Consider the following 21,033-nt stretch of genomic DNA (forward strand, 5'->3'; position numbering starts at 1 on the left):
AGAAAGAAGGAAATCCAATTGAAATTATTCTTAAGCCTGATCAATTGTATAACAACAGTAACCCACAAAATGGCAAACATGCTCAAAGTCCAGCCACCTCATGCTCACTGTAAGCAACAGTGAGCAACAACCCGAACTGAAACCAAGCAATGACAATGAACCAAACTACATGCTTAAAAGAAATTTATCTAACCCATTCTATGTTCATTGCTTAGCACAAAAATCCGAACTTGCAGGGCACTGTATAAACCGAACATGCCAAACAAGGTGACAAACAGGAATTTTAGTCAAGAAAAACTGAATTACTACTTTCTTCCCTTGTTATTCATGGTAGCTAATTCAAAACACAAAATCCTTACTCTGTTTGAAACTAAAGAGATCTAAACCACATACTTAACCCATTCTATATTTTTTTTTCTTCCCTTCTTTGAAGTACACGGCAGCAAGTAAAATCCCTAAACATGCTTCACAGTAAAACCCGAACAAACAAGGGAACACCAAACAAATCGCAAATCAAAACTCGCTGAACAACTCCTACTGCAGGTGAGAAGCAACTCACCGACGATTCTTGAACTTACAACCGGAGAAGGAGGGATCTAGGGTTCGGGTAACTCAAATTCTAGCGGCTCCTTGCATCCTCCGTGCTCCCTTCGACGAGGGTTCGTGAAGACGGGAAGAACCTCTTGGATCAAACCCTTGACCGGCCACCGAGACGAATCCCTAGCTTCGTTCTTCAATTTCGCCCGAGAGGAGTCGGCGCCGCGCAGCGTGAGGAAGAGAAAGGATTTTGAGAGAAATTGTTGATTTTCTGAAAATCCAAAACCTAATCCCCTTTCTTATATTCGGGTTTAATCAAAACTATACCTTAAATATAATCCATTCTTTCCTTAATTAACAAAACTCACCGGCACAGTTGGTTAACCGGTTTTTAACCGAAATAAGAGGTCTCGGCTTCAATCCCTCAGCCGCGCATTTTTTCCAATTTATTTTAAACGTTCCAACTATAGCTTAAATATATTCCGCTACATACTTGGTTAACAAATCACGCGCAACCCAGTTGGTCAGCCGGCTTTTAACCGAAGCCACAGATCGCAGCTTCGATCCCTCAGCCGCGCACTTTTATTTCCAATTTATTCGAGCGCAGCTCGGTTGGTTGGGCTGGTTTTGCTTGGGTCCGGGGTGCTGGGTTCGAAACCCAGCTTCTACAACCTTTTTTTTTTTTTTTTTTTAAACTTATTCTCCTTGGTAAAAATACCAAACGAACTCCAAAAATTACATAAAAATACTCTAAAAATTTCTAAAAATCTCTAGAATATTTTAAAAGTATTTCCAAATATTTTTATGGACTTTTAGAACTTGAAATAGGGAAAATTGGGTCGTTACAAATCTCCATACCTTATAAAAAGTTCGTCCTCGAACTTAGCCTCGATACTGTCTCATCCGTCCTCCCGCCTCCCAAGTGGCTTCCTCGCTTCGGTTCCGAGATAACCTTCATTAGTGGCACTTCTTTATTTCTTTTGACCGCTCTGCCCACTATCTGTGTAGGTCTGCTTTCATAACTAAGATCCTCTTGGATCCGTGACCGATCGAGGTCAATCGCTTGGGTCATGGAGACACTTTTTAGCATGGAGACATGAAATACATCAGGTATGCGACATGTCTTGTGGTAAATCCAACTGTAAGCTACTTTCCCAATCCTTTCTCTGATCGTAAGGTCCTACATAACGAGGACTTAATTTGCCTTCTTGCAAATCTCATCACTCCCTTCATAGAGCGACTGAGAAAGACCGAATCCCCTACTGAATTAGTGGCTACTACGTGTCAAGATAGCTCTCACTCCGCGCCTCAATTCTTTGTCGATCTTCCGGATAGCCCGAGTAGTCTCATCTATCAGCTCTGACCCAGCCCCACTTCCATTTCTCTTCTTTCACCGCTTCTTGCCAAAATTGATCTGCACTTCCCGCCATACAACGCCTCATATGGTGCCATTTGACGGTGGCCCGATAGCTATTGTCAGAGGCAAATTCAGCTAAGCATGTGTACTGCACCAACTTCCCTCAAATCTAGTGCACCAAACCGAGCATATCTTCTAGAACTGATTTACTCGCCTGTCTCGTCCATCTGGATGGAAAGTCAGAACTCGAGTTGGTGCCTAGTGCATTCTCGAACACACCCCAAAGTGAGAGGTGGCGCCATCTCTATCGTAAACAATAGATTTAGGAACTCAAGTCCGATCACCTCTTTAACATACAATTGCGCTAGCTCTATAGAGTGAGACACCTCGATGGCTAGAAAATGAGCAGACTTGGTCAATCGTCCACTATCACCCATATCGCATCATATCCATTTGTGGTTCTTGGGAGACCTACTATAAAGTCCATGGATATGTCTTCCCACTTCCACTGTATTGGAAGAGGTTGTAAAACTCCTCCCGGTCTCTGGTGTTCTGCCTTCGTTAGGCAGTGTACTGACATATTTAGCTACATCTCTTTCGAGTCCGGACCACCGTAATCTTTGTTTCACGCCTTGATACATCTTGGTAGAACCGGGATGCATGGAATAAGGTGTACTATGAGCTTCTTCCAAAATTTTCTTTCTCATCTTCATCATCGGGAACACAAAGGCGACTCCCGATAAAGAATTCCACCGTCTGATACTCAAACTCCGAATTTCCTTCTTCCCGTATCCTCGCTGATCTTTGGATATTAGGATCTTCACTGCTTTCTCTGTATATCCTCGAGTAGGGTCGACTCTAAGGTCAATGCAGAATTGCCCATAAATAATTTCAAGTCCGAAATCGATAACTCCTTGCAGGGCTAATGATGATAGGGACATCGGGATGCACTGGATTTTCCGCTTAGTGCATCTGCCACTTTATTAGCTTTTTGGAAGCATAAGCTATAATTTTTTCCTTCTTGCATGAGTACACTGACCCATCTTGGAAGCATCACTTTAGATGTCAAAACTTTTATCACTTTCTGACTGAATGGGAGTACTGGTCAGTCTCTTCTTCAACTCTTGGAAACTCGTCACATTTATCCGACCATTCAAACTTTGCTTTTTCCGTGAGGGTAAGTGGAGAGGCTATTCGAAAAGTCTTCCACGACTTCGGTAGTACCACTAAACCAAGGAAGCTTCGATCTCCCGGCATTCTTGGGTCTACTCCGTTGACCGCTTCTATTTCGCCGGATCCACTGGATACTTTCTTTAGAAATTACGCCTAGAAATGCCACCGATCTAACCGTAATCCGCACTGAGAACTTAGCATAAAGTCGTCACTGTAGGTCTCAGGACTATTCTCGCGCGTGTCATGCCCTCTGGGTTCGAATAGATTAGAATGTCATCGATGAACACAATGACAAATTTATCAAGGTATTCTCTAAACACTCTGCTCATCGTGTCCATGACTGCGGGTGCATTAGTCACACCAAAGGCATGACTACGAACTCGTAGTATCCGTATCTCGTCCCGGCAGTTCTGGGTATGTCTCTTTCCTTCACTTTTAGCTGATGGTACCCAGCGCAGGTCATCTTCGAGAACACTATTGCCCTTTTTAACCGATCATATAAATCATCTATTCTCGAATGAGGGTACTTGTCCCTAATCGCTACTTTGCTCAAAAATCTATGCACATTAGCATGGATCCGTCTTTTTTCTTAACGAACAACACAGAGCTCCCAAGTGAATGACTAGGGCGGATGTAACCCTTGCCAAGTAGCTCCTAAATTGTTCTTGTAACTCGCTTAGCAATTTGATGCGGAGCTTTTGAAATTGGCTCCACTTCTTGGGAGATAGTCCAGTAGCTCTTCCGGAATACCGATACTCACAAACTACCCAACATCTTCCCGCTGGTCTTTCTTGTTATCTTTGTCCTTGAGTTCGATTACTTGACCGGGTCTCTATTCCCCACTGTCTTGTCCTCGATCTTGACCGACTTGTGTTGCGTTTGTTGTGCCTTGATGTCGTTCAGATAGTGCTCACTAATGCCTTGCTGACCAGCTCTTCACCAATCTATGGTCGGTGAGTTTCACTACTCACAATAGATGTTATTTCTGGTCTCAGCATTAGGAGCATCAGTCTGACTCGTTCTTTCACTGTACTTACTAACTCTAAGTAAAGGTGAGCTAGCCTGTTAAATCTTTTAACCGCTTCTTCTATTGGTAGGTCACCTTGTCTCGAAGTCAACCCAGCTCATCTGGTTGACTGCTCACTTACTCTTAACTTGCTCCCACTACATCCAAGCATCTCCAGATAGGCAGAAAGAGGCACACTTAATGGTATCAACCTTCTCGACTTCTGGTCAGTCAAGAAGCTCCATCAGGTCTCAAATGTCTCAACCAAGCCCGGCATCCTGTGGCTCACTGCTCCTAAGAAGCTCGGTTTCACCACCCGGACGAAATACGCCTTGTCTTTAGACGTGGCGACTTCTGTGGCATGGGACTTCACCACCACCGGGTCTCCACATTAATGGTCAGGGGAGTGGAGGAGCTAGCTCGATCGCCATTAGATTGGCAATCACTTGCCGTCTCACTTGTCTCCTCAAGTCGAGTAACAACTCAGGAGAATAGCCTGTGGGTTCCGGGCTCTTCGTTCTCGATCTTGGTTCTCAGACGAACAAGACGAGGATATTCTCTTCGCCATCTAATTACGCAAAGAAAGATACTTATCTTCTATCTTTCCTAAACATACATATATATATATGGATCAAGAAAGTAGAAACAATAACTTCTATCTTACTTAAGTACTCATAAGCAATTTACTCTGTACTGCAGTTTAATAATAAGGAAAGCAGAATAAAGAAAGAATTTAAATACTTTCTTACTTGGAGACGGCGAGGACGATGCTGATGTGTGCGTGATCGGAGCTCTGGCTAATACCTGTAAGGACCACCCTTCTTACTACTACTACTACTCTCTAAGAGTGACCGTTACTTATCTACTAACTCTACTTAACCGGTTTATTAAAAATCTCTAGGAAAACCCTACCGAAAAATTTCGGCAGAGTCTCCCCTGTACCGGTGACCATTTCCCATAATACAAACAAATAATAAACCATCAGCCACATGCGGCTGGTATAAATACTTCACAACCACGCAGTAATAATATCACAATAACTAAAAGGAAACTATTCTAGCAATAGTAAACAAATAGAACTCCAACGATAAGACATACCAAACTACAAGTGCGGAATAGACTCAATTACAATCTCAACTTCATCATAGCATTAAAAGAGAACTAAAATAACTAAACAGAAAAGTCTTGGAAATTTGCCAGCTCATTCTGGATCTCTCCATAGTCCAGCCATCACACACCTTCATCACCACCACCTTGTCGCCTTCCTTGCTAAATCTTTTCCTTTCCTTTATCTGCAGTAGGAGGAAGTGCAGTCTATAAGCATAAAGCTTAGTGAGCGCTATCTACTCACAAAAACTCGATATGCATGTATATAAATAAAAACATGCTAAAACTGAATGCCAACATATAAAATTACTCATGCTCGTAAATAGAAAAGGAAATCATGCTAACTGAAATGCTAATCATTGTATAGCTAATTATGCTCATAAACCAATAAGGGAAGCATACTAAACATATAAAGCTACTAAACATGTAAAACTACTAAACATGTAAAGCTAAACATGCTCATAAGAATAAAACTATAACAGCATGCTGAAAAGCAAATAAAGCTAATCATGCTAAATAATCTAATAGCAAGAAATCAACTAAATGATAAGACATATAGTCATGCTAAAATAAACTCATAAGGAAGCAAATGAAAACTGATACTGCATGCTTCAAATAACAAGAAGCTAAACTTTCTAATTCTAAACATATTTGATGTTTGTTTCATTTGTTTCCAAAAACTTTTACTTTTATACTTCAAAATAATAATCAACTTCTCTTGGGCCCGGCATTGTACCACTTTGCGCGCATTCTTAATAAGAATCGAGGTAGCTAATCCCGAAACTACTAAGATACTTCTAGGCCTTGTGCCTAGGGGCAACTTGGAGCCCATCCCTTGGACCTTGTGTCCGGTACATGCCCTTTAAAAGTAAAATACTTTTTATCTTTAAATACTTCTTATAATAAAATGCCTTGGCATTTATTTAAGCACCTTGTGTGCCAAAATCCCTAAAGTCTCGACTTTAGGATCTACTTAAGGCCTTGGCCTTTTCTTTCTTTTCTTTAGCTTTCTTATACTTGTTAATACTTCTAAAAGAATACTTCTTTTAAAAGAAACTGAAATGTTTAAGCAAATTCTATCTTTGAAATGCTTAAACCAAAAAAAACTGCCTACTATGCTAATAAAATTCTGCATATTAAGCTTAATAAAAATCTGTCCTAAAATTGAAGTTCTGCATGCAATACTTATCAAAATCTGCAAGCAATGCTTATGAAAATCTGCTTGTTAAAAATCTGCATACTATACTTATAAAAATCTGCATGCTATACTTATAAAAATCTGCTTATTAAAAGTCTGCATACTATACTCAACAAATCTGCTCATGCACATCTATTAGCAAAGGAAAAGAAATCTGCTCATGCTCGAATATTAGCAAAATGGTAAACTGATCATGCTTAGTTATTAGCAAATGGATAATTGCTCATGCTTTACTATCAGCAAGTGAAAACTAACTACATGCTCCAAAATTTAATCAAGCTATCTTATGTTCATGGCTTATAAAAGTAGCAAATGAACCTAAGGATAAATCTACTCATGCTTCAACCAAAACCTGTTCAAAAACCCAACAGCAGTAACGTTAGCAAGAAAGAAGGAAATCCAATTGAAATTATTCTTAAGCCTGATCAATTGTATAACAACAGTAACCCACAAAATGGCAAACATGCTCAAAGTCCAGCCACCTCATGCTCACTGTAAGCAACAGTGAGCAACAACCCGAACTGAAACCAAGCAATGACAATGAACCAAACTACATGCTTAAAAGAAATTTATCTAACCCATTCTATGTTCATTGCTTAGCACAAAAATCCGAACTTGCAGGGCACTGTATAAACCGAACATGCCAAACAAGGTGACAAACAGGAATTTTAGTCAAGAAAAACTGAATTACTACTTTCTTCCCTTGTTATTCATGGTAGCTAATTCAAAACACAAAATCCTTGCTCTGTTTGAAACTAAAGAGATCTAAACCACATACTTAACCCATTCTATATTTTTTTCTTCCCTTCTTTGAAGTACACGGCAGCAAGTAAAATCCCTAAACATGCTTCACAGTAAAACCCGAACAAACAAGGGAACACCAAACAAATCGCAAATCAAAACTCGCGGAACAACTCCTACTGCAGGTGAGAAGCAACTCACCGACGATTCTTGAACTTACAACCGGAGAAGGAGGGATCTAGGGTTCGGGTAACTCAAATTCTAGCGGCTCCTTGCATCCTCCGTGCTCCCTTCGACGAGGGTTCGTGAAGACGGGAAGAACCTCTTGGATCAAACCCTTGACCGGCCACCGAGACGAATCCCTAGCTTCGTTCTTCAATTTCGCCCGAGAGGAGTCGGCGCCGCGCAGCGTGAGGAAGAGAAAGGATTTTGAGAGAAATTGTTGATTTTCTGAAAATCCAAAACCTAATCCCCTTTCTTATATTCGGGTTTAATCAAAACTATACCTTAAATATAATCCGTTCTTTCCTTAATTAACAAAACTCACCGGCACAGTTGGTTAACCGGTTTTTAACCGAAATAAGAGGTCTCGGCTTCAATCCCTCAGCCGCGCATTTTTTCCAATTTATTTTAAACGTTCCAACTATAGCTTAAATATATTCCGCTACATACTTGGTTAACAAATCACGCGCAACCCAGTTGGTCAGCCGGCTTTTAACCGAAGCCACAGATCGCAGCTTCGATCCCTCAGCCTCGCACTTTTATTTTCAATTTATTTTACTGTTCCTAACTACTACTTAAATATATATCGCTCCATATATAATTAACAAATCGAGCGCAGCTCGGTTGGTTGGGTCAGTTTTGCTTGGGTCCGGGGTGCTGGGTTCGAAATCCAGCTTCTACAACCTTTTTTTTTTTTTTTTTTTTTAACTTATTCTCCTTGGTAAAAATACCAAACGAACTCCAAAAATTACATAAAAATACTCTAAAAATTTCTAAAAATCTCTAGAATATTTTAAAAGTATTTCCAAATATTTTTATGGACTTTTAGAACTTGAAATAGGGAAAATTGGGTCGTTACAACCTAAAACACAACCAAACCATATGAAAGCTAAAAAGTCACTTTCAAAGCAAACTCCAATCAGTTAACACCAAAACCAAACATAAAATGCTAAAACTGAACAACCTCAGATTTAATCCCTACCTTCACAAACCAGTACTGTAAGAACCTTTCTCTAGCTAACATCATGTAAAATCATAGGAATACTGACGAATAAAAATCCAACCCATGCAAAATAAATTAAGATTACAGCTCTAATTATTCTATAATCCTACACCTTCTAAGCAATTAAGTGAAGCAACTACATTAAACTTCCACTATGCAATAACGTTTAATTAACATAGAATAGATGAATCACAACTACCTAACTTCAGTTAATTATGAAGTAATTTTAGCTAACATGTAGATGAGCATACCATCAAAAGAAAGCTCACTCATCCTTGGTACTGTCAAGAAGAGAAAATCCAACACCAATACTAAGTTACGTATTCTACATACCAATTCTCTACTTGCAAATGCCCCAAAAACCCAGCTTAGTCACAAAGAGCACGACACTACACCAAAACATGCAACTATACCAGCCCCTGAAAACCCAAAACCATTACATAGAGTAGATTTCGACATAACAAGAAAAACCTCATACCACAACCCTTACTGCCAGACCGGAACCAGCACTAGGCAAAAACATGCAACAAGCAACACCTCACCTCTGAATTTATTCCACCGAAACATCGCAAGGCATAACTAGGAACCCCAAACTAAAACACCATTTATGAAACTACCCATGTAAATCTTCCAGCCTTAAAAAGAACAGCGTTAAATAGAATCCTCTTGCCAATTCAAACTAGCATTCAAAGAAGCATTTCGTCGAGCAACACAGAAGCACCTAAAACATGCTGCATCACCCACAAACCTGATCTCACCACTGCCATCAAATCCAAACGAACAAGAAAAGAAACCCCCACGGTAAACAGAGTCATCCACCCACAAATCTGAATCCCTATCCTCCAAATCCATCTAGGTAAATCAGAGACAAACTTCACGCAATCAGTGCAAATAAGCAACAAAAGAACAAACGAACTACAACTTCCAAACTCAATCGACAACACACAGACCTACAAATTGCTCTTCGTTACCGGTTTCTTACCTCACAGATCTTATGTCATTCATAGAGGAAAGTACTTTCCTACCAAAAGAGAACCCTATCTCATACCTACAAGGGAAAGTCTACCTGTCGGATCAGTTAGGGCACGGCTTGGAGAGGAAAGGATCGGCGGTTGTGACTTCGATTGAGGGAAGAGGATCAACGATGGTGGTTGCGACGACTGTGGTGTCTGCATGAGGAGGAGAACCCGGCTGCTGTGGTGATCGTGCGCAGGATGGAAGAAGACCGGCGGCTGTGGCTCGACGGTTTTGGTGAGGCAATCACGAAAGGTAAACTGACTGGTGCTCGCGTGAGAGAAAGAAGGTCGATGAGGGTGAGGCTCGGGGACAAGGGAGAGGGGAAGGATGAAGCCGGCAGTGTCGCAAGGGGCTCGGGAGAAGAAGCTTGGTGTTGGTTCGGCACAAAGAGAATCGGCCGCGTGAGGGGTTTTGAGAAGGAAGGGTTCAGCGATTAGGGATTTTATAACTTAGGAAATATTAAATCAAACCCTAGATCGACTTCTCAATTAACTCCCACCTTCGAGTATTCCAAACAGGCTTTATCTATCTTAACCGATCCGCCCCTCTTAAACTCATCATATAGGCTCCGATTAAATCCAGAAAAATTTCTAAAAAATCCTTAAAATTCTAATAAGATTATTCCTCAATAATCCTATTACTTAGTGCTTGTTTGGGTACTGTATTTTACAGGTGCCTCCAACACTAAGATCAAGGCACCTCTAGAAGCATGCTAGGTGCCTCCATGCCCTCCCACGAGGTGCCTCTGCGCCCTCCCATGCATAGTCTTCGACCAAGCATCCAAGGTTCCTCCACTCATACAGGAGGTGCCTCGAGTATTGATCACTCGAGACTTTTTATCCATTTTTTCTCCTTTCGTCTTGTAAAATGTGTTAGTCTAAAAATAAAGTATACCTTGTAAAATAAAATTAGCATAATAATAAAATAAGAGTTTATTAATTAGACCCTGTTTGTCCAAGATCAGGATCTAGTCAAAGTCTCAGTCTAGGTTTCCAAAATGGACCTACGCCTAAAGTCTCTAATTTAGACTCGTCCTCACTGGAATACTCTCTTCTAGTGACTTACCGTACCATGTAGAATCACTTGACTCCCTTACTATCCACTAGGTATTCTCGCCAGTTGTCTGGTCCACAGACCCAACTGGACTTCAGCTAGTTGTCAGGTCCCACGGACCGAGTCAGACTTCCCACCAGATATCAGGTCACTTCTTGACTTATCTAAACTTCTACACTAACTATCATATCCTCTAGACCTAGCTGGATTTTAGCTTGATGTCATACCAATCAAGTCTTGCACACTTGATAGAAAAGTTAGATCACATAACATCTAACTTTAATCCATTTATCATTCATCAAACCTTAGGTTTGATCATTGGTGTCAATTGCACCAATAATCTCCCCCTTTTCGATGTAAAAATAACCTGGATTAAAGTTCGACAAAATATGCAAATATATATAGAAAAAAAATAATTTAAGAGATATCTAAATGATTTTGATTTCTTATTTTATTCTCTTGATCATTTTCAAATTTTCCTTAGTTTTTCTTACTTAAACCCTAATCCTCCCCCTTTGGTATTCATCAAAAACATATGTAGTTAAGCAAGAGCAAGTAATTTTTTTTAAAGTTAAAATGATCAAGTAAGCAAATCAAGCAATAAAATTTTGCATAAAATTTTAGGTCTATATCAGGGAGGATGTTTTTCAAAATAAGTTTCAAAGTTCCAAAGTAAATGACAAGAGTATTTTCAAATAGAGGGGAGTTTTCAAAGCAAGTTTTGAAAGACATTTTCAAAACATTTTTCAAGTATAAATTTTGACAAGTATTTTGTAACATAATTTTTAAAGCATTTGTAAAGAATTTTTCAAAATAGTTTGCAAATTCAGAGTAATTTTCAAAATAGCTTCGAAAACATTTTCAAAAATACATTAAAAGTTTTCAAAACAAGTTTTAAAGATAGTTCTGAAGGTATTTTACAAAACATTTTCAAAGAAATTAACTTTTGGAAACATTATCCAAATATTTTTCAAAATAGAGTTTAACAAAGTTAAAAATTGTGAAAAAGTATTTTATCAGGGGTTTTCAAAGCAAGCTTTGAATAAAAGTTTCAAGTATTTTCAAGGACATTTTTCAAAAAAATTGCAAGTTATTTTCAAAACATAAAACTTTGCACAAATTTTGCAAAATATTTTAGCAAGTTTCAGATCCTCGCCCTTAGTTTAATATTACCTTAAAAATAATATTCATCTAAAAATTATCCTTAGATGTCTAATCTTTAATTACTAACTAACTACTAGAAGATAGCAATGTTCACTTGATTAGTCAAGTTAAATATGTTAATCTAGCTAAAATGGATTGCTTAACTTAATCAATGTATTTATGGTATTTAATTCCCAAAGTTATTTTCATGTACTTATAAAGCATCTCACACCATTCTATATTTTTGAATACACAAACAAGGTAAGCCTAGTATGCTTGTGAGGTGCTAGCTGCATAAAACCATAGGATCATGATTTCTAAGGGAAGTATTAAGGTCAGTCCATATAGTTTTGAAACACAAGAGAAATTAGGATTTTGAGAAAACATAATTAATGAATTTTCTTAGATATTTTAAATTTGTTTGACAAATAAGAATAAAGTGAGAGATTAAGTCCTAATCTATCGTGCACATCCCTAGCTGTCGACGTAAATTACTTAAATCAGATTCAGGAAATGGTTTGGTAAAGATGTTGACTAGATTTGACTTGGACTCAACGTAGTTGAGTTCAATGTCTCCTTTATCAACATGATCCCTGATAAAATGGTGTTTAACTTTAATATATTTTGTTAGTGAATGATGCACTAGATTCTTGGTTAAGTTGATTAAACTAATGTAATCAATAAATATTTTTACATTTTTAAATTCTAAGCTAAATTCATGTAGAGTGTATATCATCCATAATAATTGTGTTGTGTACTCACCCATTACTATATATTATGCTTCAGTAGTAGATAGAGCAACACAGTGGTGTTTTTTACTAAACCAGCTGACATGTGATGAACCAAGTAGTTGACATCCACCACTTATATTTTTTCTATCTAATTTACAGCCAGCATAATCTGAGTCAGAAAATTTTATTAAGTTAAAATTTATTATTCTTGGGTACCACATTCCTACATTAGTTATTCCTTTCAGATATGTAAAAATCCTTTTGACATTAGTTAGGTGAAATTCCTTATCACAAGTTTAATATCTAGTACACATACTAACAACAAATAGTATATCAGGTTGGCTTGTAGTTAGGTATAATAGACTTCCTATGACACTTATGTAATATTTTAGATCTACTGGTTTTCCATTTAGATCACTATTTATAGTCGTATTTATTGTCATTGGCGTTTTCATTTTCTTAGTATTTTTCATTCCAAATTTTTTAAATAATTCTTTTGTATATTTTTATTTATAGACATAGTTTCTTTCATTTGTTTGTTTAATTTGAAAACATAAGAAAAATGTTAATTTACCCACTAGGTTCATTTCAAATTCTTATTCCATTAGTGTGATAAATTCTTGTAAAAAATTTAAATTTTTTTATTCAAAAATTATATCATCTACATACACTTGGGCTATAAAAATATTTGACTTAATGGTTTTTACAAATAATGTTGACTCAATTCGCCCTTGTTTAAATCCCTTAGAAATCAGATAGGTGGATAACCTTTCATACCATGTCCTAGGAGCTTATTTTAGACTGTATAAGTTTTCTTTAATTTAAACACATAGTCTGGGTGATCTAGGCTTTCATATTTAGATGGTTAACCTATATACACTTCTTCTTTGATTAGTCCATTTAAGAAGGCTAATTTGACATCTATCTAGTAAAGTTTAAATCTTTTATCGGTTGCAAAGCTAAGTAGCATCCTAATGGATTCAAGTCTAACTATTAGGGTATAAGTTTCATCATAGTCTAGTCTCTTTACTTGACTAAACCCTTTAGCTACTAATCCAGCTTTATTTCTAACAGTTTCCCTATTTTCATTTAATTTATTCCTAAATACCCATTTTGTTTTAATGAATTTTTTTTCCTATGGGTAAGGGTACTAAATCCCAGATTTCATTTCTCTCAAATTGAGCTAACTCTTATTGCATGGCAATTGTCCAATCTGGGTCAAGTAGGGATTCTTCTACTATTTTAGATTTAATCTTAGAAATTAAGGCAATTTGACTTAAGTTTCTAAAGGTTGATCTAGTTTGAACCTTTAGATCTAGATTACCTATTATTTGGTCAACAGGATGGTCTGAACTAACTTTAATTGCTCTCAAGTATGTTCATTCTTGTTGATTTTCTTATGATTGTGTTTGTTTATCGTCTTGATTTTCAAGTCCTTTTCATTTTCTATTTATTTGCAAAAGTCACTCAAGGTTTCAAATGTTTCATCTTTATTTCTTAGGAATTTTACCTAAGTGAATCTAGAATAGTCATCTATTATTACTAAGCAATACAGGTTTCCATTTACTGATTTGAATCCATGAGAGTCAAATAGATATAAATATAGTAGTTCAAGTATTGATTTAGTTTGAGGTTGATTAGCTGATTTGTGGGTTGACTTGGATTATTTTTCTTGTTGATAAGCATTACAAATTTTTGTATCTAAATTAGATAATTTTGGTAGTCCTCTAACAAGTCCATTTAATTTAGTACAATTTCTAAAGTGTGTATGGGATAGTCTTTTATGTCATAGCTAGGTTTCCTCTTTTTGTATCAAATGATACTTCGTGAGGAGTTGGCTAGGTCAATTGTGTAAATATTATTATTCCTAAATCCTTTTAATTTTATGGTGGGGTTTTTTATATATTTAATTAAACATTCAAATGATGAGAATCTAACCTTATACTTTGAATCACAAAATTGACTAATGCTGAGTAAGTTGAATTTGAAATTTTCAACAAGTAATACTTTACAAATAACGAAATTAGACTCGAGTTCAATGTTACCTATGCCAATTACCTTAAGTTTGTCGTTGTTTCTAAAGGCAATTATTCCTAGGCTTTTATATTTGAGTTAGATGAATTTGGTATGATTTCCAGTTATATATCTGGAGCAACCACTATCCAAGATCCACTTTGATTCCTACAAAAAGGTAGGAGTCAAGATTTAGCCTAAGCGTTAAATTTAGATTAAATTTGATTTGTATAAGTTTTGAATTAAGTTTCAATTTATTTTTAATGTTAGTTTTAAGTTTAAGTTTTAATTTTGATTTTAATTTTTAATTTTAAGTTTAAGTTTTAATTTTGATTTAAGTTTAAGTTTTAATTTTGATTCTAATTTTAATTTTATTTTTAAGTTTTAATTTGAATGAAGTTAGGTTTAGGTTAAATATAAATTTTGTTGTTCTAATCATCTCACCCAGTCTAAGTTTTCAGACAAAGATATCCTATCATTTTGTGAGATAAGTTAAGTTGATTTTTAGGGGCTGATTTAATTTGTGTTAGATTTAAGTTAACTTCGGGTCCATCAAGCAAGCATTCTTTGAATAAATTTCTATGCTATGGTGGGTCAATAAAATAGCACTTATCGGATTTGGGTCCCAGTTTGTCTGAGACTTGACGTTGAACGTAAGCCTCACAACCCCAAATCCTCATAAAAGACACCTGGGCATCTCTCCCAGTCCATATCCTATATAGTGTCTTTATCACAGCCTTGGATGGAACACGGTTGAGTATAAAGGCTGCTGTGTCCAGAGCATAGCCCCAAAGAGATATAGGAAGATCTGTGTGACTCATCATAAATCGTACCATATCTAATAGGGTACGATTCCTCCTTTCGAATACACTATTCCACTGTGGTGTTCCAGGAGAGTGATCTGGGATAGAATCTCACACTCAGCTAGATAGTCACGAAACTCATGGCTAAGGTATTCTCCACCTCGATCTGATCGAAGTATCTTAATACTCTTGCCAAGCTGGTTTTGTACTTCATTCTTGAATTCTGAACTTTTCAAAGGATTCTGACTTATGTGTCATCAAATACACATAACCATATCTACTGAGGTCATCAGTAAATGTAATGAAGTACCTATAACCACCTTTGGTAGTGACATTGAAAGGGTCACATACATCATTATGTATAAGTCCTAACAAGTCAGTCGCTCTCTCGTTGTGTCCACTAAAGGGAGTCTTGGTCATCTTGCCCAGTAGACATGACTCGCATGTCTCATAAGATTCAAAATCAAATGAGTCCAGCAAACCATCTTTATGGAGCTGGGATAAGCATTTGTCATTTATATGACCTAAGCGACAGTGCCAGATATAAGTTTGGTTCATGTCATTTAACTTGAACCTCTTGGTACTTATGTTATAGATAAGGTTCTCAAGGTCTAGAATATAGAGTCCATTCATCAGAGGTGTACTACAATAGAACATATCATTTAAATAAACTGAACAACATTTGTTTTTTATTATAAATGAAAAGTCTTTCTTGTCTAAACAAGAAACTGATATAATGTTCTTAGTCAGAGTAGGCACATAACAACAATCATCCAATTCTAGTACAAACCCAAAGGGCAGAGATAGAGAATAAGTTCCTACAGCAACAGTATTGTAACGACCACCCTTCTTACTACTATTCTTTAAGGTGACCGTTACTTAACTACTAACTCTATTTAACTGGTGTGATCGAAACCACGAGGAATCCCTACCGAAAAATTTCGGCAGCATCTCCCCTGTACCGGTGACCATAAACTGAGATACATACATAGTATACATCAATCACAGGCGGCTGGAACATATATCAAACAACCACGCAGTTAAATAAGTGTCAAACTCATCTCAGCTAACAATCTAAAACCAAAAATCTCTAATGACAAGAAATGTAAGATACAATCTCAAATATTTATTAATCACTAAAATGCGGAAACTTAAAAATGCTCAAGCCTCTCCCATAGTCCTGGCATCACACACCATCTGCGCCACCTTGTCGCCTTCCTTTATCTGCAGTAAGAGGAAATGTAAACTATAAGCAAAATGCTTAGTAAGCGCTATCTAACTCACAAAATCTCGATATGCATGTACATATATCTATAACATGATCTAACTGATTACTTACTGAAGACTACTCACGCTCATCTAATAATAAGGGACAGTCAAACAGGCTGAAATGCTAAACATGTAAAGCTACTCATGCTCAGAAAATAGCAAAGAACAGTAAGCTAATCTAAATAACATGCTAGCATAAAAGAAAGCTCAACTTGCTGCTTTCAAAACAAAATGAAACTTATTTCATTTGTTCTAAACTTATTCTTTTACTTCACTTGTTTAAAAACTTCTTCTTTAATACTTTTATACTTATGTAAAACTTACTTTACTTGTTCAAAAACTTATACTTATAATACTTCAAAATAATAATCAACTTTCTTCTTGGGACCGGCAACTGTACTTGCTATGCGCGCATCCCTAACTAGACCCAAGGTAGCTAGTCCCGAATCTAGTAGGGTTTACTATTGTAATGACCCGACCCATTTGGCGACCCTCGGGTCGTCGACCGTCGACCGTCGACCGTCGGTCGTGCCGTTACTACTAGGTTATCTAAACCTAGGGACGACTATGGGAGCCCAACCCAAGGATAACTGAGAGTCCAGTACAGTGCCACTGATAAAAGTAAAATACTTGTTATCTTTTAATACTTCTAATATATAATGTCTCGGCATTTTAACAAGCACCTTGTGTGCCAAAAATCCCTAAAGTCTTAACTTTTGGATCTACTTAAGGCCTTGGCCTTTTTCTTGCTTTTCTTTATCTTTCTTATACTTGTTAATACTTCTAAAAGAATGCTTCTTTAAAAAGAAACTGAAATGTTTAAGCAAATTCTAACTTTAAAATGCTTAAACCAAAAATCTGCCTACTATGTTAATAAAATTCTGCATATTAAGCTTAATAAAAATCTGTTCTAAGATTGGAGTTCTGCATGCAACACTTATCAAAATCTGCAAACAATACTTATAAAAATCTTGCGTATAATACTTATAAAAATCTGCACTATATTAAATTGCATGTTTTAATCTAGAACTGCAATGCTAAACAAAACTAAAACTGTAAAACGTAAAATTGCATACTTTAAGAACTAAAACTAAACTATCTATTTATAACACATGCACCCAAACTAAGGCATAAAACTCATGACATGCCAATCCAAATTTGAAATCTGAAACTTAATCATGTTCAGGGAATTAATAAGGAAAACCACAAATTGCATGCTAAAAGGAACAGAAGCTGCTCCTGTTCGGAACTCATGGAAATTCAACTTGCTGAATTGAAGCATAGGAAGTCAAGCTTGCTGAATTGAAACCTAAGGAATCAAACTTGCTGAATTGAAACTCAAGGAATCAAACTTGCTGAATTGAAACCATAGAGTAACCTCAACCTGATCAACTCTAAGACAATAATTAAATCCGAACCCCATAAAATCCGAATCAAAGAACCACAAGCTAAACAAGCAAACAATCAAACAAAGATTTGCTACTGAAAACCTAGGAAAACATGGTTGATCTTCATGTATTGTAACATAATATACCATTCTACAAAATCAAACTACATGCTTTAAAGGAAACTAAACTCTTCCTTGTTCCTTGCCCAACAACAGGGATCCGAAATCTGTAACCCTTCTAATTTACTGATCATGCCCACAAGAATTCATGAACAAAAGGATTTAGGTCCACATCTGAATTCCCTTAAGCTAGCTACGGCAGCAATGACAAGGGAAAGCAAAAAAAACAACTATACTACAACACTAAATTCTGAGCAGCATTCTTTAATAGGAGCAATCTGACTACAACGCTTAAGGTAATACTGTGGTCTTCTAATCTGTTCGTGCTCTATACCTCAGCTCACTTCATGCCTATTGTTAGCACAACTTCAAAACCGAAAGGCCCAAACATAAACCATTCCGAAAATTGACCAAATCTGATGTACGATTCCTAAAGCTGGTGGGATTTAAATTACATGTCTAATTTATACAACTTCCCTTTCTTTATCCTCTTTTGAGGCTCACGGCAACAACTTCAAAGGCCACATACTTTGCCGAAAGCAAAGAATGAAATGGAGATTCGAAAACCACTCTTACTGCAAGTGAGGAAGCTACTTACCTCTTCTTAAACCTACAACCGAATGAAAGGGGGCTTATAGGGTTCCCGGAGGAGTGAAGATCTCGGCCACTTCCTCGTGCCTACAGCTCCTCCTTGACGAGAGGATCTCGACGGGGTGAAGATCTCGCGAAAATGCCCCTTGGCCGGCGCCGGAGAAGAAGCCCTAGCTTCGGCTGCGGTTTCTCCCGAGATGAAGTCGACGCCGCGAGAGAGGAGAAGGAGAGGTTAATTCCCGAAATTTCACTTAAGTCCTTTCTTTTATAACTAGGGTAATTCGGTTACGGCTTAAGACTATTTCTCTCCCTTTTTGTTCAGCAACGCTCGCTGGAACAGTTGGCTGGATGGATTCGGTTAAGGCTCGGTTTAGGTTCGAGGTCCACGGTTCGAATCTCGACTTGAACATTTTTTTGTCAAAACTTCCTTCGTTTAGTAAAAATACCAAACGACCTCCAAAAATTATATAAAAATACTCTAAAAATTTTTAAAAATCCCTAGAATATTTCTATAGCATTTTTAAATATTTTTAAATTACTTTTAGGACTCTAATTGAGGAAATTTGGGGTGTTACAAGCAGTAACCCATGCTCCATTACCTACGCGTAGGTCCACCTCGCCCTTCGTCAATGCTCTGCTATTTCTCAGCGTCTGTACATTAGTAAAAATGTGAGAGCATATCCGGTATCTAATACCCATGATGAAGAAATAGATAGATTGACTTCTATAACATATATACCTGAAGTGAAAGTCTCACTTCTCTTCTTCTTAAGATCTTCCAAGTACACTTTGCAGTTCCTCTTCCAGTGCCCGGTTTGACCGCAGTGGAAGCAGGTAGCATCCTTGGCAACCCCTCCTTTGGGTTTTAGTGCCTTGCCTTTACCCTTGGCTTGGGACTTTTCCTTACCTTTGGGCTTGCCCTTGCCCTTGTGTTTCTGGACCATCAAAATAGAGTTGGGCTTAACCTTCTTAAGGTTGAGCTCAGCAGTTCTTAACATGCTAAGCAGCTCAGGCAGTGGCTTGTCAATTTCGTTCATGTTGTAATTTAGAACAAATTAACTATAGCTATCTGGCAAGGATTTCAAGATTAGGTCAGTGGCCAGCTCTTGGCCAAGTGTGAATCCCAATCTCTGTAGGTTTTCTATGTACCCAATCATCTTGAGTACATATGGGCCTACGGGAGTCCCGTCTTGCATCTTGCACTGAAACAGTGCCTTAGAGATCTCGAATCTCTCGTGCCTCGCTTGTCCTTGATATAGTTGACGAAGATGTTCAACCATATCATAAGCACCCATCAACTCATGTTGCTTCTGAAGCTCAGAGTTCATGGTCGCTAGCATTAGACATGACACATCTAACGCGTCATCTTGATGCTTCTTGTATGCATCTCGGTCAGCTCGTGTGGCAGTGGCAGGAGGTGCCTCGGGAATGGGATGCTCCAGGACGTACAGTTTTCGTTCCTGTGTGAGAACGATTCTCAGGTTCCTGTACCAGTCCAGGAAGTTAGCTCCATTGAGCTTGTCCTTATCAAAGACAGAACGTAGGGAGAAGGAGTTCGTGTTTGACGACATGACAATCTACAACAGAAAAATACAGAAAATAAATATCATATTCTATTAATCATTTAATTAGGCCTTTAATTAAACGATGCTCCCACTGAATTATAGAACTTTTGTAGAATCAAGTCAGTGATGTGGTCAAACCACACTTACTAGATTTTAACCAACTAGCTATAATTTGTGTGGGACAAGATCCACATCATGCTACGCCTTAAGTTAGCTTTGGCTAAATCGCCCAAGACTTAGTATGATCGGTAGGTAACTAATTACCAATTACATCTCTATGCAACTCTTATTTATAGGATCAAGATCCGTATTTATATTAAAACTTGAGTTAGCTTTGGCTAAATCGCCAAAGAGTTAATATAAATGTGATTTTGACCTATCTACCAACCATTGGAAAAAGCCTATAGTTAAACTCGATCCAATTGAGTTAACTAGTTACTCAATCTAAGTACTCACCCATACGTTGATAGACAGGACCAAGATTATCCCTCGTCCGCACCCTACCAAGATAATACGTGTTGCTCTGCTTTGGTAGATTCAACAACAACATGTGATCGAGGTAGTGATAGGTATCACGACATGATAGGCATTTCGAGTTGACGCGATTGAGATCTAATCTAATTGACGATGTGTATCATATAAGTGATTTAGATATAATCTAATCATTAAGGTGCATCATGTACACGATTTAGATCTAATCTAATCGTTAAGGCACTAATTAATTACTCTACTAACATACATCACATATACACACACAAGCAATTAATTAATTGTGATTAGTCATGGCCCTACTACGATCTTCTCAAGCCAATGAGAAGATCGGATGGTCAACCTAGGGTCAACAGCTTCTTCAAGCTCCTCCCTTTGACCGTCATGTGTTGCTCGCACCCTCCTCGTAACTCCGTCTCGAGTGGACCTTCCACCGCTCCAATTTTGTACATTACAAATTTGAAACTCGAGTTACATTCGAGTCTAAACTATTTACAATAGGAAAATA

Source organism: Zingiber officinale, chromosome 3A, assembly GCF_018446385.1.
Source record: "Zingiber officinale cultivar Zhangliang chromosome 3A, Zo_v1.1, whole genome shotgun sequence".
In the NCBI taxonomy this organism is placed as follows: Eukaryota; Viridiplantae; Streptophyta; class Magnoliopsida; order Zingiberales; family Zingiberaceae; genus Zingiber; species Zingiber officinale.